Genomic DNA, 24461 nt, shown 5'->3' on the forward strand with positions numbered 1-24461 from the left:
GTTACAGGGAGAACCTACCTTATAGAAAGTGTGAGATTCAAATCCTGGCTGTTTGCACTGTAACAGCATTGCGCTAACCACTATGTTACCCACGGTTTACGATGCTGCTCAAAGTTAAAATTTTTGTTTCCATTCACATCTTAATCATTATTCTTTGCACTCCTTTGAAGAAAAAAGTTTTTCCTTCAAGGTAGCTGGGCAATTTTTCAAAATAAATTTTCTTCTAAGGTAACTATTTGGATTTTTTTTCCTGAGATTTAGTGAGCCAGAAATTAATTTACATCCATATGGGTTTGGAGTGTGTGTGATGACATGAGCAAGAGACACAAAGGCAATTCATTTTCAAGCTTATCTCTCATTCGTCTATTATGGGCGAGTTGTCAGCTTTAGTCACACTGTTTCGTGGCAATTTACCCCTTGAGACTAATTTAGAATTTGGGTAGCAAGGATAAAATTTAAAACTTGATCTGTTTTATATAAACCTGCCATGAAAGTTGAGAATACTGTCTGTATAATGACTTCAAAGCATTGTGGACATCAGCAGGAGGGACAAGGCCTTTTTTCCAACTGGTAGGCAAAGAATTCAAGGTACGTAGGAGACTGCACATGCTGAAATCTGAAGCCAAATACGGTCTACTTGAAGAAACCCAATGGGTCAGGTAGCATCAGTGGTTGAAAAAAGAATGGACGACATTTCTAGTTGAAGCCCTTCATTAAGAGTGTAGAAAGGTGGAAGAAAAGTGAGTGAAAAGAGGACATTGAGGAAGGGTTGGGACAGGGTGTCATATGGAATTTGTGAACCAAGGGGAGGTAAAACAAGACAGACAGAGGCAGTAGATAGACAGATGCCAGACCAAGTGAGAGGGGGGGGTGAAAAACAGGGGTCAGGTGGAGGAAGATCGGCATACAGAATGGAGAAGGTGATTAGAAGATACTGGAATTTGACAAGTAGAAAAGATAAGATTGGTAGGATGGAGACCAGATTGGACTGAAGGGGAGGTGAGTGGGGGGGGGGTGGAGGAGGGGAGACAGATAGGATTCCATTGGGGATATGGCAATGGAAGGGTATGGAACCAAATCGAGGGGGTGGGGTGGAATGAGAATGTGTGGAGGCCTGAATGGTGGTGAGTGTGAAAAGGGACAATAAGGGAGAAAGGAAAGGGGCAAAGGTGAATAGTGCAAATGCAGAAGAAGGGTAAGGGGACTCATTACCTGAAATTAGAAAATTCTATGTTTCAAGGTAGGTAGCTTTACAAGAATGAGGTGGTTGAATTGGAGAATACAAGTTGATGACTTGGCTGGGAGAAGAAAATAATCAATGATCTGAGCAGAGCTACTAAGTTAATACTCATTGTTAGCTGTGTTGTGCACTGCATGTTATCCCAGGGTTCGCTGACATTTCATTTTCTGCTTCTCGCCAACCCCCAAATAGTGCAGCACAATGAACTGCATTTCCTTCAGCTGTGATTTCCATTCAGTTTACCCTTACTGATCCTATAGTTGCTTTCCTCACAACTCTGTGGCACCATCCACTGTCTTCTAATCAGTATGCATAAATAATTGATTGCACCTTGAAGAAAGGTTTAGGTTCAGAACATCAGTAGTATATCTAACTCCTAAGGATGCTGCGGGACCTGCTGAGTTCCTCCAGCATTTCTGTGTTTTTACTGACTGGTATGCCTCCATACTTCCTCAATACTCCACACAATAATATAATAAAACCTCTGGTATCCAGCACCTACGGGGATTGGTAGATGCCAGATAAACAAGTTTTCTTGTTGCTTGAGAATCACTCTTAGGATACCTAACCAAGGGGTTAAGTAATCATAGAAAATATGCCTATATATTATTCATTATGTATTCATTAATCCAGTACTATGTAACAATTTACTATTTACTTCAAGTATACTGTTTAAGGGAAATAGGAATGCAATTAAGTAACAGCCACAGTATGTAGCGCAGTTGGCTGAGTATAGTACGTGCAGAATTTGCTGTCTCCAAACACAAAAGAGAGAAAATGTATGAACCAATCTAGGAGGAATGCTAAGACATGAGGAGGTGTTGAGTAGAACAGAAGACTATGGCCAGACGAGAACAAAGAGTACCATGACTGAGAATGTCGGAGACAAAGAAAATGTATAAACCAATTCAGAAGGAAGGTTAAGGCATAAGGAGGTGTTGAGTAGAACAGAAGGCTAAGGCCAGATGAGTACAAAGAAATAATTAGAAATATAGGGGATATGAATTGATTTCTGATCAAGACAACTGGATGTTCCGGCCTTGAGGATTAAGATGGGAGGTCTACACCCTAGATAACTGCAGAGCAGGAAATTGCTTGAGACAAATCGTATGCAAGGAATCTAGCAAAGAAGGCCAACTTTTGTTCAGTGTAATAATGTTGATCTATATAAACAGAAGAGACTGGACAGTAGAGTCAGTCTTGGGGAATAGCTCACTGAGCAGGTGATCTATGAACTAACGACTGAACCTGAGCTCTGTTAAGCTTTATTCTTGTGCTGTGTAATAAACTGATTGTTAAACCGAATACCTTCTCCTATCACTTCATTCAACGAGCACGCTGGACTCAGACGACACATAGACTAAATTGAGGGTAGGGTAAACCCTGAGTCCGACAATACCTAACTAATACACCTACAGTACATTACAAATAAACAGATTAAAAGACAAAAATACCATACTGTATTTACACTTGTAACCGATAATGTTATATTTTATATTTGTATATAGATATGTTTTAAAGGTGATAAATTGTGGCAGGTTTTTTATTAGTTAAGTCACACACACATACAAACACTTCAAAACAGATCTCTTTTAAAATGCCAGAGCTCTGCTCAAGCCAGACAGTCCAGGTTCTGGATGCCTTTGCAAAAGGTTTGAAGAATGCCTGTAAAGACTTAACAAGTAGGTGTTAATTGGACATGCTATGGAGTAATGGATTATTGTTTTGGAAAGCAACAGATGAACGGACTCAAAAATTAGGTCCAATGCCGCAGTCTGTCTGAGTGCAGTTTGCTGTTCTAAGAGGGTCATATGGTTTTCTCTGAGTGAGAGAGAGAGAGAGAGAGAGAGAGAGAGAGAGAGAGAGAGAGAGAATACCGTTCTACAGTTCTACAGTTCAGCAGCAGCTGCTGCAAATGGAACATGACAAGCTGGCAAGCTTGTGGAAAAACCCCATTTTGAAGATGGGTTTTGAGTTCTTTGTTCAGTCTATTCAAAGCCCTTGTGGCCCATACAAGAGGAAATGAACAAAAAAGGAACTCTATGGTGACCTGAAAGAAAGAGGTTATCATCTGGAAAACCCTGATGGGGCAAGTTTCTTCAGCAAGACACTGAAGTGGCTGATTAGAAGTAATCAGTTTTTGTCCAACAAGCAACAAATTTCTCTCTAAAAACTGACAACAACCTTCCTGAGCAGTAACCATTTATCTTTCAAGCATCAAAGCCTGGTGAATATTCATACATTTTAAATTCTGTGCACATTGTAAGAATTGCCAGATACCAGTGAACTTGGAGGAGTGAGGTGAGATTGGACTGTGAATTAAATAACTTTTCTGAAATTATACACATACATGTCCACTTAGAATTAGAAGGCGGTTAAGTTAATAGTGATAAGATAAAGTTTGATCCTGTTTTCATGTTTAAAGATAATTAAAAGCAACTTTTATTTAAGTAACCATTTGTCTTGGTGAATTTCTATTGATGCTAGGTGTTGGGTCCTCTGGGCTCATAAAACACTGAACAAACTTCTGTTGCATGAATATATAAACCTTATAGAATTTTAGTTTATTTTCAGTCATATTCTTTGAAAATATTTAACTGTCACTGCATCTGCCCTCCACGGAGCCACCTGAAAGGCTAACAATAACATTATAGAAAATTAACCCCCAACCCCCAATTTGCAGTTAAAAGCTTATTAATATACTAAATAACATACAGGTACTCCCCGACTTAGGACCGTGAGTCAGAATTTTGCCCGTGTGCAAAATGATTGAATCAACCATTACTTGCTGTGGTCCCCAATATAATCCTCTCCTGTTAGCTCCTTCAATGCCTCAAAAAGACTTCTAGCCTTCGTCTGAATTGCCCTTAAGTTCAATGGCATGTCTTTTTGATTTAGATTCTCCAGCCACACCATCAATAACTTTTCCATTTCATGATTGGATCCTCACCATTGCTTTGTTAGCATTGTGCTCTACATACTTGCAGAATCTTTTACACCCTTACGTATTTTCTCTTTGTCCTTTAAAATTGTTGAAATGGTGGAATAAGACAATAGTAGACCATGTGCAATGCCATTGACTTTTCTTCCTTCTTCATACTGGTTGATAACTTTCATTTTTAACTACATAACATAACAATTACAGCACGGAAACAGGCCATTAGGCCCTTCTAGTCCGCACCGAACCAAACACTCCTCTCTAGTCCCACCTACCTGCACAATGACCATAACCCTCGACCTTCTTCTCATCCATATACCTGTCCAGCTTTTTCTTAAATAATAAAATTGACTCTGCCGCCACTATTTCTCCCGGAAGCTCATTCCACACCGCTACCACTCTCTGAGTAAAGAAGTTCCCCTCATGTTACCTCTAAACCTCTGCCCCTTAATTCTTAACTCATGTCCTCTTGTTTCAATCTCTCCTACTCTTAACGGAAATAGACTATCCACATCCACTTTGTCTATCCCTTTCATAATCTTAAATACCTCTATCAAATCCCCTCTCAACCTTCTACGCTCCAAAGAATAAAGACCTAATCTGCCCAATCTCACACTGTACTCTAGATGCTTAAACCCAGGTAACATTCTGGTAAATCATCTCTGCACTCTCTCGCTCTGTTTATATCCTTCCTATAATTAGGCGACCAGAACTGCACACAGAACTCTAAATTAGGCTGCACCAATGCCTTATACAATCTCAACATCACTCTCAACTCCTATATTCCATGCATTGATTGATAAAGGCCAGCATACTAAAAGCCTTCTTCACCACCCTATTCACATGAGTTTCTACCTTCAGGGAACGTGTACCGTTACTCCTAAATCCTTCTGCTCTTCTGTATTCATCAATGCTCTCCCGTTTACTACGTATGTCCTGTTCTGATTCTTCTTACCAAAATGAAGCACCTCACACTTATCAGCATTAAATTCCATCTGCCATTTTTCAGCCCACTTTTCTAAGCAGCCCAAATCCCTCTGCAATCCTTGAAAACCTTCTTCATTATCCACTATTCCACCTATCTTAGTATCGTCTGCATATTTACTAATCCAATTCATCACCCCATCATCTAGATCATTAATGTATATAACGAACAACAATGGGCCCAATACAGATCCCTGAGGCTCACTACTGGTCACCGGCCTCCAACCTGACAGACAATTTTCCACTACCACTCTCTGGCCTCTCCCTTTCAGCCAATGTTCAATCCATTTGACTATCTCAAAATTTATACCTAAAGACTGCACCTTCCTAACTAACCTTCCATGTGGTACCTTATCGAAGGCCTTACTGAAGTCCATATAGACAACATCCACCGCGCTACCCTCATCCACATTCCTAGTCACCTCTTCAAAAAATTCAATCAGATTGGTCAAACAGGACCTTCCGCTCACAAATCCGTGTTGAGTGCTCCTGATCAGACCCTGTCTATCCAGATATTTATAAGTACTATCTCTAAGAACTTTCTCCATTAATTTACCTGCCACAGACGTCAAACTTACCGGCCAATAATTGCCAGGCTTCCTCCTTGAACCCTTTTTAAATAACGGAACCACATGCGCAATACGCCAATCCTCCGGCACTATCCCCATCTCTAATGACATTTGGAAAATTACCGTCAGAGCCTCTGCTATTTCCTCCTTTACTTCTCTCAATGTCCTGGGGAAAATCCCGTCTGGTCCAAGAGACTTATCCACCTTTATATTGCTCAAAAGCCCTAACACTACATCTTTTGTAATCACTATATTCTCCATATTTACCCAATTTGCTTTTTTTTATCTCACATATCCCAATATCCTTCTCCTTGGTGAATACTGAAGAAAAGAAACTGTTCAATATCTCCCCCATTTCTCTAGGCTCCACACACTGTTTTCCGCTCTGATTCTTTAAGGGACCAATTTTGTCTCTCGCTTTCCTTTTACCATTAACATATTTGTAGAACCCTTTTGGATTAATTTTCACCCTGCTTGCTATAGTCTCCTCGTACCTTCTTTTAGCTTTCCTAATTCCTCTCTTAAGATTCCTCTTACATTCAATGTATTTTTCAAAATCTCCTTAATTCCATGCTTCTTATACCTAATGTACGCCTCCCTTTTTCTTCGAACCAAGTTTCCAATATTCCTTGAAAACCACGGCTCTCTCAAACTTTTTGCCCCTCCTTTTAACCTAACAGGAACATAAAGCTTTTGCACTCTCAGAATCTGATCTTTAAAAGACTTCCATCTCTCTACCACATCCTGCCTATAAAATAAATTGTCCCAATGCACACCCTGCAAGTCCTTTCGCATCTCCTCAAATCTAGCTTTTCCCCAATCAAAAACCTCAACCCTTAGCCCTGACTTATCTCTTTCCATAATGACATTGAAGCTGATGGCATTATGATCACTGGACCCAAAGTGCTCGCCAACACTAACCTCCATCACTTGACCCATCCCATTTGCCAACAGTTGATCTAACACTGCTCCTTCTCTGGTCGGCACCTCTACATATTGTTGTAAAAAACTATCTTGCACACATTTCACAAACTCTAACCCATCCAGCCCTTTCACAGAATGTGTTTCCCAATCTATATGTGGAAAATTAAAATCTCCCATAATTACTCTTCTTCTCTTCTTCTTTGGCTTGGCTTCGCGGACGAAGATTTATGGAGGGGGTAAAAAGCCCACGTCAGCTGCAGGCTCGTTTGTGGCTGACAAGTCCGATGCGGGACAGGCAGACACGATTGCAGCGGTTGCAAGGGAAAATTGGTTGGTTGGGGTTGGGTGTTGGGTTTTTCCTCCTTTGCCTTTTGTCAGTGAGGTGGGCTCTGCAGTCTTCTTCAAAGGAGGTTGCTGCCCGCCAAACTGTGAGGCGCCAAGATGCACGGTTTGAGGCGTTATCAGCCCACTGGCGGTGGTCAATGTGGCAGGCACCAAGAGATTTCTTTAGGCAGTCCTTGTACCTTTTCTTTGGTGCACCTCTGTCACGGTGGCCAGTGGAGAGCTCGCCATATAACACGATCTTGGGAAGGCGATGGTCCTCCATTCTGGAGACGTGACCCATCCAGCGCAGCTGGATCTTCAGCAGCGTGGACTCGATGCTGTCGACCTCTGCCATCTCGAGTACTTCGACGTTAGGGGTGTTAGCGCTCCAATGGATGTTGAGGATGGAGCGGAGACAACACTGGTGGAAGCGTTCTAGGAGCCGAAGGTGGTGCCGGTAGAGGACCCATGATTCGGAGCCAAACAGGAGTGTGGGTATGACAACGGCTCTGTATACGCTTATCTTTGTGAGGTTTTTCAGTTGGTTGTTTTTCCAGACTCTTTTGTGTAGTCTTCCAAAGGCGCTATTTGCCTTGGCGAGTCTGTTGTCTATCTCATTCTCGATCCTTGCATCTGATGAAATGGTGCAGCCGAGATAGGTAAACTGGTTGACCGTTTTGAGTTTTGTGTGCCCGATGGAGATGTGGGGGGGCTGGTAGTCATGGTGGGGAGCTGACTGATGGAGGACCTCAGTTTTCTTCAGGCTGACTTCCAGGCCAAACATTTTGGCAGTTTCCGCAAAGCAGGACGTCAAGCGCTGAAGAGCTGGCTCTGAATGGGCAACGAAAGCGGCATCATCTGCAAAGAGTAGTTCACGGACAAGTTTCTCTTGTGTCTTGGTGTGAGCTTGCAGGCGCCTCAGATTGAAGAGACTGCCATCCGTGCGGTACCGGATGTAAACAGCGCCTTCATTGTTGGGGTCTTTCATGGCTTGGTTCAGCATCATGCTGAAGAAGATTGAAAAGAGGGTTGGTGCGAGAACACAGCCTTGCTTCACGCCATTGTCAATGGAGAAGGGTTCAGAGAGCTCATTGCTGTATCTGACCCGACCTTGTTGGTTTTCGTGCAGTTGGATAATCATGTTGAGGAACTTTGGGGGACATCCGATGCGCTCTAGTATTTGCCAAAGCCCTTTCCTGCTCACGGTGTCGAAGGCTTTGGTGAGGTCACCAAAGGTGATGTAGAGTCCTTTGTTTTGTTCTCTGCACTTTTCTTGGAGCTGTCTGAGGGCAAAGACCATGTCAGTGGTTCCTCTGTTTGCGCGAAAGCCGCACTGTGATTCTGGGAGAATATTCTCGGCGACACTAGGTATTATTCTATTTAGTAGAATCCTAGCGAAGATTTTGCCTGCAATGGAGAGCAACGTGATTCCCCTGTAGTTTGAGCAGTCTGATTTCTCGCCTTTGTTTTTGTACAGGGTGATGATGGTAGCATCACGAAGATCCTGAGGCAGTTTACCTTGGTCCCAACAAAGCTTGAAAAACTCATGCAGTTTGGCATGCAGAGTTTTGCCGCCAGCCTTCCAGACCTCTGGGGGGATTCCATCCATACCTGCTGCTTTGCCACTTTTCATTTGTTCGATTGCCTTATATGTCTCATCCAGGGTGGGAACCTCATCCAGCTCTAGCCTTAGGGGCTGTTGAGGGAGCTGGAGCAGGGCGGAATCTTGGACTGAGCGGTTGGCACTGAAAAGAGATTGGAAGTGTTCTGACCATCGGTTGAGGATGGAGATCTTGTCGCTGAGGAGGACTTTGCCGTCTGAGCTGCGCAGCGGGCTTTGGACTTGGGGTGAGGGGCCGTACACAGCCTTTAGAGCCTCGTAGAAACCCCTGAAGTCGCCAATGTCCGCGCTGAGCTGTGTTCGTTTGGCGAGGCTAGTCCACCACTCATTTTGGATCTCCCGGAGTTTGCGCTGAAGATGGCTGCATGCGCGACGGAAGGCTTGTTTCTTCTCTGGACAGGACGGCTTTGTAAGGTGAGCCTTACAAATTACAACCCTGTGCTTATCACAAATATCCACTATCTCCTTACAGATTTGCTCCTCTAGGTCTCGGTCCCCTCCGGGTGGTCTATAATACACCCCTACAAGTGTAACCTCTCCTTTCCCACTCCTCAGTTCCACCCAAATAGCCTCCGTGGACGAGCCCTCTAATCTATCCTGCCTAAGCACCGCTGTAATATTCTCCCTGACAAGCAATGCAACACCACCTCCTCTTTCCCCTCCGACTCTATCACACCTAAAGCAACGAAACCCAGGGATATTCAGCTGCCAATCACATCCCTCCTGCAATCATGTCTCACTAATCGCTACCACATCATACTTCCAAGTATCAATCCACACCTTCAGCTCATCCACCTTTTTTACAATACTCCTGCCATTAAAATATATGAATTTCAGAGATTTCCCAATTCTTAATCCCTGTTTTCCCTCATCTTTAATAACATTATTTCCTTTTCCAATTGCCCTTCATCTTCTTCCAGAGCATTTCCTTTCTCTATCACCTGCCCATCCATATTCAAATACTTACTACAAACTTTCTTTGTTTGCATTCTAACCTTCTCCTTACTGCTCTGTACAATTTTGCTCCCTCCCCCCAACCATTCTAGTTTAAAGGATCCTGAGTAGCCCTAGCAAATATCCCTGCCAGGATTCTGGTCCCCCTGGGATTTAAGTGTAACCCGTCCTTACTGTACAGGTCACATCTTCCCCAAAAAAGGTCCCAGTGATCCAGAAACTTGAAACCCTGCCCCTTACTCCACCCCTTCAGCTAGACTCCAAAGTTAGTGTCTTCCTTGGCTTCTTTGCAAATCTATCAGCAAGGGATAGGTTATTCCTCTTGCTTGCTATCTTTCAAGCATGCCTACAGAATGGTGACTGAACACCGAGCACTATATTGCACTATATTGCACATGCATGCATGTGATTTTTGAACATATGTGCGGATGGACCTAAGTCCTGTAGGTCGTAGGTCAGGGAGTACCTGTACTAATAAAGGTAAAGATTTTTACTAAGCAGGTTTAAGGAGACATGTTAAGAGAGTCACCCCAATGGCAAGTGTCATCAACCAGCTCTTCATCCTGGACAACGTCATTTTATTCAAGGACAATTTTATTTAAACAGCTGCTATGAGCAAAATATGACCAAGACACTCCACTGGCTAAATATTTGCTCCCCCATCTTCACCAAAGGTTTATGTGTTAATTCAGAGATCATCTACTTTTACAATATTAAACTTTCATGTACTTTTTATTTATTCTTATTTCTTTTTATTTCTTAAACAAATACTTTATTTTTCTTAATTTTTTTGCCACTTTTTTGAATTCCGGATAATAGGGTTTTACTGTATAATTAATTTTTTGGTATAGGACAGGTTTTCAAGCAGTCTGACAGAGAAAAATCGCCTAGATGGATGGCAAGATTAGCGTAGCAGCGCAACACTCTAACAGCACCAGCAACTGGGGTTTGAATCCCACGACGTCTGTGTGGGTTTTCACCAGGGACTCCGGTTTCCTCCCACCATTCAAAAGCATACCGGGGATTTGAAGGTCAAACAGGTGTAATTGAGTAGCAAGGGCTTATGGGCTGAAAGGGCCTGTTACAGTGGTGTATGTCTAAAAAAATAAATAATAAGATTGAGAGTGACTATGTAAGTGATACCTTGATGCACCTAGCAGGTGATTGGATGAGACTAAGGGACAAGTTGCAGTTTGTGCAGAAACTTCCCACACTGAAATCTTTATGGGAGATGCCCAAACCTTTGTAAAATCTTAACCATTTTTCTCTTTTGTTTCCTTAAAAAGGTAAAAGATAAAGAGCATATATCTGCAGAAATGGTTGAAAATTGCTTACCATAATAATTGTTGTTCATAAGGATGAGAATTTAGAACTACAATTGACTATAGAGCAGTATGCAGTAATGTGTGACATGGTTGGGCAATGGACAGACTACATGAAGTCCAGGACAAATTAGACAATCTGAGTGGAAATAAAGTAAATCTTCAGCAAAAAAAAATCAAAGTACCTTGACAATAAGTAATTTCTAGTACTTTTTATAGGTTCTTGATTTTATGGAAAAACACACTGAAATGTTGGAGGAACTCAGCTAGTTTTTTCAGCGTCGATAGGAGACAAAAATATATTGCCGATATTTTGGGACTGGGCCCTTCTTCAAGGAATAAGTCAGAAGCAGGAAATCTCAGAACATCTCAGAATTCAGACAATGCAGCTGTGGGCGAAATCCAGAACAACAAAAGGTGTTAATTGGATATGATAAGGGGAGAGGTAAGAATTTATCATGTTTGTGTGAAAGGAGACAGAGGCTAGAGATAAGGAAAGGTGTCTGGGGAAGAAAGGGGGTGGGGGGCAGGGGGGGTGGGTGTGTGGCGTTTTATGAAAGCTAGAGAAGTTGATATAATGAAATCCGGTTGGAGGGTGCTCAGTCAGAAGATGAGGTCCAATTTGTGGATGGTCTCAGTTTGGCAGTGCATGAGCCCATGGACAGACATGTCGGGAAGAGATGGAGAATTGAAATGGATGGGCTTTGGAAAGATCTGAATTATTCCTCCCCCAGTCGGCATTGTCTGAATTCTGAGACACTCTGAGATTTTCTGCTTTTGGTTTATTCCTTGAAGAAGGCCTCAGGCCCAAAACGTCAGCAATATATCTTTGACTCTTATCAACATTGAAAAGACCGGTTTAGTTCCTCCAGCATTTTGGTGTGTATTTACTACAATCACAGCACTTGCCGACTTTTGTATTTCACTTGATTTTATTGAGTTAGCAAAGGCCCAGGAGATAGTTGTTTAACAGCCTTTCTAAGTAAAGTATTGGTGTGGAAGGATATCAAAATGTGAAAGGAAGACCATAAATAGGCTTTTTGAAATAATCAAGTCAAGTTTATTGTCATCTGATTGTACAAGTAGAACCCAATGAAACAGTGTTCTCAGGACTTTTGTGCAAAACATGCAGACACATAACTAGGCATACAGACAAACAATACATATGCAGTTAGTATTTTATCTATAATAAATATTGTTTTGTACAAATGAGAGTCTCAGATGGTTAGTGTGAGTAGTTCCTTTGGTCTTTCAGCATTGTCACTGCCTGTGGGAAGAAGCTGTTCCTTAGCCTGGTGGTGCTGGCTCTAATATTCCTGTATCTCTTCCCTGATGGGAGCAGCTGAAAGATGCTGTGTGCAGGATGGAAGAGGTCCTCAGTTATTTTGAATGCCCTCTTCATATAATGATCCCGCTAGATCACGTCAATGGGGTGGGGGGGGGGGTGTGGGCAGGAAGACTTCAGTGATCCTTTATGGTCCTATGAATTTGACCTCTGATTCATTTCTCTGCAGCAACCATACCAGATCACAGCCAATAGAGCTCCTAAGAAGGTTGACGTAATGGTGGCCGGTTGCCAGTAGTAATTACATTAAATGTAGAGCTCACCTTTCAGTATCTCAGGATTTCAGTATCTAATGTATTCTTTGAAGAACTTCCTGAAGCAACTTCAGTTGCTAATATACTTCAAAAAAGGCCTCCTTAAAACTCTTCGCAGGGCTCCATGTATGGTTTTTGCCAACGAGCTGGAGAGTAGTCTGCTTGCATCCCACTTGTAATCAAGTCAACTTTTTGCTTGTTCAATTATGCAGGCTAATCCTTTGGATGCAATAGACTTTAAAGACAATTTCACTTCTGTACAGAAATTATAAAGACATAAATATCAGTAAAACACACATGTCTGCAGACACTATGAGTTAAAACACAATGCTGGAGAAACTCAGCAGGTCAAACATTGTACTCTCTATAGCAAAGATAAAGATACAGAACCAGCTTTGCTATACACAGTACAATGTTTGACCTGCTGAGTTTCTCCAGCATTGTGTTTTTAGTTTTAAAACAAATAGCATCAGATACTCAAGGTGTGTTCACAATCTTGTACTACTTCTGATGTTGAAAATTGTGTCATAAACTAAAATTCGAAACATTATGCATTTTATCAGAGGGGCCCATGGTGATGTCACAAAGCCACATGCAGTCTACCAATATTATCTGAACTCTAAGATGACTAAGATGATAATGTGCAAATACCAGGTTTATATAATGTCATTGCTGCTGGGGTCTGCAGAGAAGGCAGGGAATTCACCAGCCTCTGTACATATTAAATATAAACCAATGTCAAAAGGTACTTGAAATAAATCTAATAATCTCATTAAAGATATGTATTTGAGATTAAAAACACTTGAATTTACATTGCAGCTGCCTGCAGTTATTGGTAATTGTTGTATACAAGTAGAATATAATCCTTTAGGTTTTAATGATAAAGCATTTGAAGAAATTTCAATAATAACAATTAAATACACTGAGGGATATTCACATATATTAATTGCAATTAATACTTAAGCAGTCAAAACATTATAATTGAATTAAATTGCTGTGAATGCTATAAATCTGAAAAAGAATGAGAAACATCTAAAATGATTTAGGGAAATCTGGAGACTGCAGCAGAATTAATGGTTTAGGTTGATGATATTTTTGGCAAATTTGTGAAAAAGGTTAGTACAGTAATTTAAATATTGATATTTCACATGCAGGACCAGAGGAAATTGAATGGATGTTGTTTTTATGAATGAACTGAATAACTATCATCCTGTTTTTAACACTTAACAACATTGGAATAATCTACGGTATTTACTTACTTGAAGCCAGAGATATTTGAAACAGATTTGCTATTGTTTGCTCAGAGCGAATATTTGTCAGAATATCAGTTTCTTATTGTTAATCATTTTTTTAATCTTTGTTAATTTCAATTGGACTTCATGTGTGGGTATAATTAGTGAGCAATATACTTATATTCATTTCTTTCTTATTTCTTTCTTTGGCTTGGCTTCGCGGACGAAGATTTATGGAGGGGTAAAGTCCACATCAGCTGCAGGCTCATTTGTGGCTGACAAGTCTGATGTGGGACAGGCAGACACGGTTGCAGCGGTTGCAGGGGAAAATTGGTTGGATGAGGTTGGGTGTTGGGATTTTCCTCCTTTGTTTTTTGTCAGTGAGGTGGGCTCTGCGGTTTTCTTCAAAGGAGGTTGCTGCCCGCCGAACTGTGAGGCGCCAAGATGCACAGTTTGAGGCGATATCAGCCCACTGGAGGTGGTCAATGTGCCAGGCACCAAGAGCTTTCTTTAGGCAGTCCTTGTACCTCTTCTTTGGTGCACCTCTGTCACGGAGGCCAGTGGAGAGCTCGTCATATAACACGATCTTGGGAAGGCGATGGTCCTCCATTCTGGAGACGTGACCTACCCAGCGCAGTTTGATCTTCAGCAGTGTGGATTCGATGCTGATAGCCTCTGCCATCTCGAGTACTTCGATGTTGGAGATGAAGTCGCTTCAATGAATGTTGAGGATGGAGCGGAGACAACGCTGGTGGAAGAGTTCTAGGAGCTGTAGGTGATGCTGGTAAAGTACCCATGATTCGAAGCCGAACAGGAGTGTGGGTATGACTCTGTACGCTAATCTTTGTGAGGTTTTTCAGTTGGTTGTTTTTCCAGACTCTTTTGTGTAGTCTTCCAAAGGCGCTATTTGCCTTGGCGAGTCTGTTGTCTATCTCGTTGTCGATCCTTGCTTCCGATGAAATGGTGCAGCCAAGATAGGTAAACTGGTTGACCGTTTTGAGTTTTGTGTGCCTGATGGAGATGTGGGGGGGCTGGTAGTCATGGTGGGGAGCTGGCTGATGGAGGACCTCAGTTTTCTTCAGGCTGACTTCCAGGCCAAACATTTTGGCAGTTTCCGCAAAACAGGACGTCAAGCGCTGAAGAGCTGGCTCTGAATGGGCAACTAAAGCGGCATCGTCTGCAAAGAGTAGTTCACGGACAATTTGCTCTTGTGTCTTGGTGTGAGCTTGCAGGCACCTCAGATTGAAGAGACTGCCATCCGTGCGGTACCGGATGTAAACAGTGTCTTCATTGTTGAGGTCTTTCATGGCTTGGTTCAGCATCATGCTGAAGAAGATTGAAAAGAGGGTTGGTGCAAGAACGCAGCCTTGCTTCACGCCATTGTTAATGGAGAAGGGTTCAGAATCTGACCCGACCTTGTTGGTTTTCGTGCAGTTGGATAACCATGTTGAGGAACTTGGGGGGGCATCCGAGGCGCTCTATTATTTGCCAAAGCCCTTTCCTGCTCACGGTGTCGAAGGCTTTGGTGAGGTCAACAAAGGTGATGTAGAGTCCTTTGTTTTGTTCTCTTCACTTTTCTTGGAGCTGTCTGAGGGTAAAGACCATGTCAGTAGTTCCTCTGTTTGCGTGAAAGCCGCACTGTGATTCTACGAGAACATTTTCGGCGACACTAGGTATTATTCTATTTAGGAGAATCCTAGTGAAGATTTTGCTTGCAATGGAGAGCAGCGTGATTCCCCGGTAGTTTGAGCAGTCTGATTTCTCGCCCTCATTTTTGTACAGGGTGATAATGATGGCATCACGAAGGTCCTGAGGCAGCTTTCCTTGGTCCCAGCAGAGCTTGAAAAACTCATGCAGTTTGGTATGCAGAGTTTTGCCGCCAGCCTTCCAGATCTTTGGGGGGATTCCATCCATACCTGCTGCTTTCCACTTTTCAGTTGTTCAATTGCCTTATATGTCTCTTCCCGGGTGAGGACCAAGAACATCATAATGGCATAAGATTATAGACAAAAGTTAAGATGCAGTGGACCTTGGAAATTTAAAATCTATTTTTGTATTATTGCCTTCATCAGCTCTACTATAGAGAGGAAAAAGCAATTCTTGATATTTGATGATAATCGAAGGAAGAGCAGAACGTTCTGGAAGAGCAGACAAGATCTCTGGAAAACAGTGGCAAATTAATCCTGTTCGAAAACCTTCATGAGTAGCAAAATAAACTATAAGCAGGTGATAATTTTGAAAAGTATCATAAAAAGGGAATGAGGGAAATTAAAAAAAAAGCACAGCAAAGACAAAATATTGTCATAACTTGTACTGTACAATGAAAGACAAGAGTCTGAAGTAATATCAGAGAAAACAGATCCATAATGAAGTTGTTCGGTGATTATAATAATGAAGAAATGCATAAACTAGACGAGGTTGCTGTCGTGCCTTCCAAAAATATTAGTACTCAAAGTATTTTAATTTATCTTGACAGGAACTTCTGGTTAGTGACTTCGATTTGCTAAGAAGATGTTGGTTTATCATACAAAGAAAACACTTGGATGTTAGTATTAAAGTAATATTTGATGCCTATTTGAAAGAGTCCTGTAAAAGATCATTTCGATTCAGAGTAAAAGTAGGTTACATGGCCCTTCAAGCCTATGCCAACATTCTATATGCCGTGGCATTTTTGCTGACTCAGTTTGGATTGTTTCAGATGGTTTCTTTCCATGATTCCTTAGTTCTTTATCTTGTGCCCATTAATCACCTGATGTGTCAATCTTTACATCAATTGTTTAATAATTATCATCCTTTTTGTATTTTTTAAATATTTTATTGAATTTAATAAAAACCCTGTGTACACAATAATCTAGTAAATGATATAAACTGTATCATATACATAATGTACATAAATTGTAAATTGAAAACATATCCGTAATTCTTTTTTTAACTTAATCTTATCCAAAACATTAAATCTAAGATTGGATTGAATTAACAATGAACACATTCTCCATACTATAGCTAAAAGATAATATTGAAAAGAAAAAGAAAGGAGAGAAAAAAAAGCTAACCATATCTTCATTAACTATAGAGTTCAAGTCTCACAGTTTTACCATTGAGGTGTGTCTGTTCAGTAACAATGTCCATCCAAAAGTACCTTTGATGTAGCACTCCAAATTTGAGTTGTACCCTGGGTTTGTTGTAGCTCTGATTTTTATTGTGAATTTGGCCAAAGTTAAACCCCAGTAAAAAAAAAAAGTTTTTCTCTAGGGTTCCAAAAGGGGTTTGCAGGAAAATAACCCTTATTTTCGGCAGACTCGAGGGATACGGTGAAGGAGTTCTCAGCATAATTTGTGGGGCTGATGTGACAACAGTCGAAATTCACGTTATTCAATTAACCAGCAACTATTTCTGGTAACGGTTGCTTAATTTTGATTCTGGGATTGGCAGCTATTGGAGGGGTATTTGATCAAATTCCTTATCACAGTGTATGCATGTTGATTTTAAATTAATGGCTGTGCGATTTGGTTCATTTGAACATGTTTCTAATATTTACCTTTATTGAATCTGACTCATTCAACTAAAAGAGTTGTGGCTTATTCTTTTGTATTCTACAGTTCTGGCATTAGGATAGAATGATCAAGTTTAGTGATATTGTGGATACTAGTCTCCAAAATATAGTTTATATAACACAGAATACCAGCTTGAAGGAATGGCACATTTTTGTGGACCAATTGCCAAAAGGCCCACTAAAATCACCCCTTCTTAATCTCTTGCAGTAAACATGCAATTTTTGAGTGATTAATAGCTCTTAAAAACAGGTTTAGAAGCTATGAGATAACATTTCAAAGTCTGAAATAAAATAGAAAGTGCATGTCAGGCAGAATGGGTGGAAAGAGAAACAGTATTTTGTCTCAATGAAACTTTATCAGAAATGGAAAAACGAGAAAACAAGTTAACTTTAAGTTGTTGAGAAGATGAGAGATGGATGGATACGACAAGGGGAACATCTCTGATAAGGCAAAGTCAGGGTTGCCAAAATGATTCTGCTATTAGATTTAATGGTCACAGCCCAGGACATCACAGGGAAAATCTCCCACTATCGAGAACATCTGCAGGGAACACTGCTGTTAGAGAGCAGCAGCAATCATCAAGGATCCACACCACCCAGCACATGCTCTATTCATGTTGTTGCCATCAGGAAAAAGGTCTAGGTGCCACAAGACTCGCACCACCAGGTTCAGGAACAGCTGCTACCCCTCCACCATTAGACTCCTCAACAACAAACTCAATCAGGAACACATTTAAGGGCTCTTACTTGTGCACTTTATTCAGTTTTTTTCTCTGTATTGCACAGTTGGTTTGTTTATATTAATTTTCTGTTTGAGTTTCTTTATTTGTTTACATGTATACGCTGTGTTCAGTTTTTTTCACACTACCAATGGGGGTAATTCTGACTCGCCAATGGGAAAAAGAATCTCAGTGTGGTATGTGATGCGATGTAAAAACTCTGACAATATATCTGAAAGTCTGGTTTTTCTAAAAATACAAACTGCAAGATGTTTGATGTATGAATTAGGAATTAGTATTTCAGACTAATCCCAAGGATTCAGAATTATGTACATTTGGTTTAGGTGTGAATCTTTTTTATTGCAGTATTGATAACAATATTAGCAAAGTGGTTTCTAGTTTGGTAGAAGCACAATGTTCCTGGCATCAAAAAGTTGACAAGGCATGCAGCAGGGCAGGAAGAAGGTTTTGTCTTCTTTGGGACATTAGGAGAACACGATTCCAGAATTGTTCTCACAGCAGAAGCAAATGAAGAACAAAGAAGATGATATCTGCAATCAACACGAGAATGTTGACAGGATTTCAGGGTCTGAGTTACAGGGAAAGGTTGTGCAGACTGGGGCTTTTTTCTCTGCAGCGTAGAAGATTGAGAGGGGACTTGATAGAGGTATTTAAGATTTTAAAAGGGACAGACAGAGTAAATGTGGATAGGCTTTTTCAATTAAGAAAGGGGGAGATTCAAATTAGAGGACATGGTTTAAGATTGAAGGGGGAAAATTATAAGGGGAACATGAGGGGAAATTTCTTTACGCAGAGGGTGGTGGGGATGTGGAATGAGCTTCCGGCAGACGTGGTCGAGGCGGGATCATTGGTTACATTTAAGGAAAGATTGGATCGTTACATGGATAGGAGGGGACTAGAGGGGTATGGACCAGGTGCTGGTCAGTGGGACTAGGAGGGTGGGGATTTGTTACGGCATGGACTAGTAGGGCCGAACTGGCCTGTTCTGTGCTGTAAGTGGTTATATGGTTATATGGTTATAACAATGATGATTTATTGTTTGCTGCTATTTCATATTTGTGGATGTCTTGAGGACTTGGTCAACTATTCTTGTGGAAAAAAATGTCATGCAGACTAGTCTTGATCAGTGTAATTTAAACTAGAGCATGGTAGCAGGGAATTCCGGTACACAAATCTATGCTACCCTTGTAACCAATTATACTATTAATCTGTATATCTTAGGAACATGGGAAGCAAGAGCACCAAGAGGAAATCCTTGCAGACATGGGGAGAAAGTACAAACTCCTTTCAGCCAATGACAGATTCAAGCCCGGGCTATGGCCCCTTTAATAGAGTCTGTTTACCAGAAATAAGACAGCAATTTCCCTTTCTCCCTCATAAAGTTCATAGTAAACACAGAAATTATATCCGAATTCTGCAGTCCTCACCCAGAGATTGCTTGTGCCCATCAGAAATCTGTCAAGTAAATATGATCGAATGAAATGGTTAATCCAAATATCGGTATACTTTTCTTACCATCATTGGGGTTAAAAACAACAAGCACCAATGGAAGCGATAAATGCTGGGTACTGAAGTGACCGTGCAAACCATTGCTATGTTTCTGTTGTGGCTTGACTGAGTGGCAATAATAAAAGCAAAGAGTGAAGGTTTGATCAGTAAATATACAAACAGTGCTCTTCTCAGTCTTAATCACTAAATCAAATATCTTAAAATGGGTTTTGTGCAGAAGAATGCTTAGTCACAGTTGACCCATCACAACAGTTCCTTGAATACATAATGAGGGGAGAGCAGTTTTGAATACAAGGCATGCTTACTCAACTCTCATTGATTCAATTCATCTCGTGGCCGTTCCACAATAAGTTGAATTCTTTTTATTCAAGTTGCATGCATTAGGAATTGTAATTCCCAGTGATGCACATAGTGAACCATGCCAGTACGCTGTGCTCAAAGCAAGCACCATGATGTGGCAATTAGCGATAAACATTATGACTGATTCATGAAATGTTATGGGGTGAGAGGATCTCTTCATAGCCACGTCATTTTACCCAAGGTCAAAAACTAAAAGATCTCACCTTCCTGGGGTAGATTTCCCTTTTCATTAACAGCAAGCAATCGAACAACTGAAAAAAGTGGCAAAGCAGCAGGTATGGATGGAATCCCCCCAGAAGTCTGGAAGGCTGGCGGCAAAACTCTGCATGCCAAACTGCATGAGTTTTTCAAGCTTTGTTGGGACCAAGGTAAACTGCCTCAGGATCTTCGTGATGCCACCATCATCACCCTGTACAAAAACAAAGGCGAGAAATCAGACTGCTCAAACTACAGGGGAATCACGTTGCTCTCCATTGCAGGCAAAATCTTCGCTAGGATTCTACTAAATAGAATAATACCTAGTGTCGCCGAGAATATTCTCCCAGAATCACAGTGCGGCTTTCGCGCAAACAGAGGAACTACTGACATGGTCTTTGCCCTCAGACAGCTCCAAGAAAAATGCAGAGAACAAAACAAAGGACTCTACATCACCTTTGGTGACCTCACCAAAGCCTTCGACACCGTGAGCAGGAAAGGGCTTTGGCAAATACTAGAGCGCATCGGATGTCCCCCAAAGTTCCTCAACATGATTATCCAACTGCACGAAAACCAACAAGGTCGGGTCAGATACAGCAATGAGCTCTCTGAACCCTTCTCCATTAACAATGGCGTGAAGCAAGGCTGTGTTCTGGCACCAACCCTCTTTTCAATCTTCTTCAGCATGATGCTGAACCAAGCCATGAAAGACCCCAACAATGAAGACGCTGTTTACATCCGGTACCGCACGGATGGCAGTCTCTTCAATCTGAGGCGCCTGCAAGCTCACACCAAGACACAAGAGAAACTTGTGCGTGAACTACTCTTTGCAGACGATGCCGCTTTAGTTGCCCATTCAGAGCCAGCTCTACAGCGCTTGACGTCCTGCTTTGCGGAAACTGCCAAAATGTTTGGCCTGGAAGTCAGCCTGAAGAAAACTGAGGTCCTCCATCAGCCAGCTCCCCACCATGATTACCAGCCCCCCCACATCTCCATCGGGCACACAAAACTCAAAACGGTCAACCAGTTTACCTATCTCGGCTGCACCATTTCATCAGATGCAAAGATCGAGAATGAGATAGACAACAGACTCGCCAAGGCAAATAGCGCCTTTGGAAGACTACACAAAAGAGTCTGGAAAAACAACCAACTGAAAAACCTCACAAAGATAAGCGTATACAGAGCCGTTGTCATACCCACACTCCTGTTCGGCTCCGAATCATGGGTCCTCTACCGGCACCACCTACGGCTCCTAGAACGCTTCCACCAGCGTTGTCTCCGCTCCATCCTCAACATCCATTGGAGCGCTTACATCCCTAACGTCGAAGTACTCGAGATGGCAGAGGTCGACAGCATCGAGTCCACGCTGCTGAAGATCCAGCTGCGCTGGATGGGTCACGTCTCCAGAATGGAGGACCATCGCCTTCCCAAGATCGTGTTATATGGCGAGCTCTCCACTGGCCACCATGACAGAGGTGCACCAAAGAAAAGGTACAAGGACTGCCTAAAGAAATCTCTTGGTGCCTGCCACATTGACCACCGCCAGTGGGCTGATATCGCCTCAAACCGTGCATCTTGGCGCCTCACAGTTTGGCGGGCAGCAACCTCCTTTGAAGAAGACCGCAGAGCCTACCTCACTGACAAAAGGCAAAGGAGGAAAAACCCAACACCCAACCCCAACCCACCAATTTTCCCCTGCAACCGCTGCAATCGTGTCTGCCTGTCCCACATCGGACTTGTCAGCCACAAACGAGCCTGCAGCTGACGTGGACTTTTTACCCCCTCCATAAATTTTCGTCCGCGAAGCCAAGCCAAAGAAAGAGAAAAAACAGCAAGCTACTACTAATTCATTATGGTCTTAGTTAATTTCTTTTGCAGTTGCATACATGATGCTGCATTTTAGCAACTGTCCCTTAATTATCTAAAGCAGCTAATGGTAACAATACACTGTTAGAAATAAATTCAGATTATTAGTCAGCAAAATACAGAAACGTGAACAAAAATGAGTCGCCTGTACATGATTTGATCTATTAGATCTCGACATTCAAATTCAGAATGCTGGAACTTTAACCCTACACCTCGTGGACGGACATTTTGAAAATGTTTGACCCAGTATTAAATCTGTCAATGCTTGTGAGTAATATTGTTCTTGTTATTTTTGTTTGGAAGATCATTTTTGGTTTAAATATGACATTTTATTTATTACTGAGCAATACCAATGTCACCAAACTAAAAGAAAAATAATTTAAAGACAGGTTAAAGTGTAGACCAGGGGTCGGAAAACTTTTTAAACCATCAACCTCTTCATGGGATCCTTGATCTCTCATCAGCCCCCAAGCATGTGAAGTAAATAAATAAATATTACCAATAATACATTTCTCTACAGCCTGGGCTATAGTCCCATCAACCCCCAGGCATCAATATAGACCCCTTTGCCGATCCCTGGTCTAGAATATAAATATTAGACAAATATTTCATAAATTGATATACTTCTACATCACTGCTCCCCTCCCACCCACTCACCCAAACTACCTTGGAGAAAATTGAGTTGTTTATTCTCACATGCACCGAGATGCAAAGAAAAGTTTGGTTTTAACCAAGTCAAACAAAAATACAGAGTGTACTGTTAAAGAGAAAAAATTCAGTTAAAACTGTGCAAAGACAGCAGTATTTTCCAAATGAGAGATCTATTCAATAGTCTGATAACAGCGGGAAAGGAACTGTCAATGTGGTCAGGTCTGCCCCTGGGTGGAGTGAAACATGAAAGTCTGCAGGTGCTGTGATTGTATAAAAACACAGAAATTCTGGAGGATCTCAGCAGGTCTCACAGTGACCATGGGAGGTTAAGATATATAACGGATAATTTGGGCTTGAGCCCTTCTTCCAAGTAGCCCTGGCTTGAAGAAGGGTTCAGGCCTAAAACGTCTTTAACTCCTATGGGTGATGCGAGGCTTGCTGAGTTCCTTCAGCATTTCTATGTTTTTACTAGGTGGGTTCAGTAACAACTGTTTTTTTTTGTGGATAGAAAGATATGAAACTAAATCAATCTGGAAGGTTCAAGTTGCCTTGTAAGTAGTGCAGAAAAGCGCTACCTATAAGATTGATGCATTGACATTCTGTGAACTGTGAGATGAACTTACAGATGAATCACAGTTCAGTAATAATGAAACCAATGCTGAATCATCATTGATTTAAAACCATCAAGTTTAGATGTTTTGTGGTGTTATTCCTGCAGAATAATGATTGTTAGAAGGGTAAAATAAAATAATTATTTTGCTGGGCTAAGCAGAATTAGAAGGGAATTAAGTATCTGGTATATATTATACAGCATCATTGTTTATGTCAGATATCTTTCTTTTCCCAGTGTGTGTCTTGAATTGAATTGTTTCAATGGATGATGTCATGTGCAGAACAGTGAGTTGTCTGCAGCATAACTGACAATGGTTGTGGTAGAAGATAATGAGAAAGGATAAACAATCAGACAAGATAATTATAATGAAAATGTCCTCCACTGTATTAGCTAAAGCTCCTTTATTTGATTTATTCTTTTCAAGTGGACCTTCTGTGAACTTTGGTATCAAAGTACTCACATAAAGAGTGAATCACCAGCAGAATCATTTTAATTGTTCCTACCAGTGAGGTCATCTCTGGTCACCAACTTGGTCGAGGAGTCAGCTTTAAACCAGTCTTGGAAAAACATAATGGAAGAGAAACTGGCTTAATATTTCAGCAAAATAAAGGCAGTTGTCCTCCATGAAACAATCAGTAAGCTTTACAACCGTGCACAAATTTATGCGTCGAGTAATACACAGAAGCTGGTGGATATCTTAACCTACCTCACAGCAGCTGACAGCTTGTAGAATCCGGAATGCACTTTGATGTTGAACATCTTGTAGAATTCAACAGACACCGTGCAAAAACCCTGTAGTTCCCATCAATTGCACTGGAAAAGTAGGTTACCAGAACCTGTGGCTTAACCTTGTAGCTTGTCAGTCATTTCAGAGAGAAACAAATGTTAGGGAGAGAGGCATTTTCCTTTTAATTTACACATTTTGGAATTAAGCCTTGTGAATGTCAGAAACAGTCTGAGGAAAAAGCTGTAAAAGAAATTGAGAGAGATGGAATAATTTTGTGAAGGGACCTGCTCAAGGTTAGTAAGTAGTAACCGCGGTTTTGTTAATATCCTGAAAGGTATCAATCTCCGTTTTGAATGAAGTCTATGACTACATCTCCACAGCCCTTCATGGTAGAACATTCCAAAGGTTCACCACCATCTGACTGAAAAAATTCAAATTCATCCCAGCCCCAAATGGCTAACTCTTAGATGCTGTTATCTCTTCCTCTCTCATGTAATATTAATTCGTGGAAGAATTTTGCAAACTTCAGTGAGGTTTTTT

The 24461-nt window shown here is 41.4% G+C and overlaps 1 long non-coding RNA gene across 1 annotated transcript; it reads left to right on the top strand.

Annotated features, from left to right (window-relative positions):
- The first annotated feature begins 13129 nt into the window (after positions 1 to 13129).
- LOC138759851 (uncharacterized) lies at positions 13130 to 16452 on the top strand. The gene is made up of 3 exons (XR_011355148.1): positions 13130 to 13220; positions 15780 to 15933; positions 16184 to 16452. It is a non-coding gene; the product is annotated as an uncharacterized lncRNA (long non-coding RNA).
- Positions 16453 to 24461: the final 8009 nt, after the last annotated feature.

This window comes from Narcine bancroftii, chromosome 4 (genome assembly GCF_036971445.1).
Source record: "Narcine bancroftii isolate sNarBan1 chromosome 4, sNarBan1.hap1, whole genome shotgun sequence".
NCBI classification, from domain to species: Eukaryota; Metazoa; Chordata; class Chondrichthyes; order Torpediniformes; family Narcinidae; genus Narcine; species Narcine bancroftii.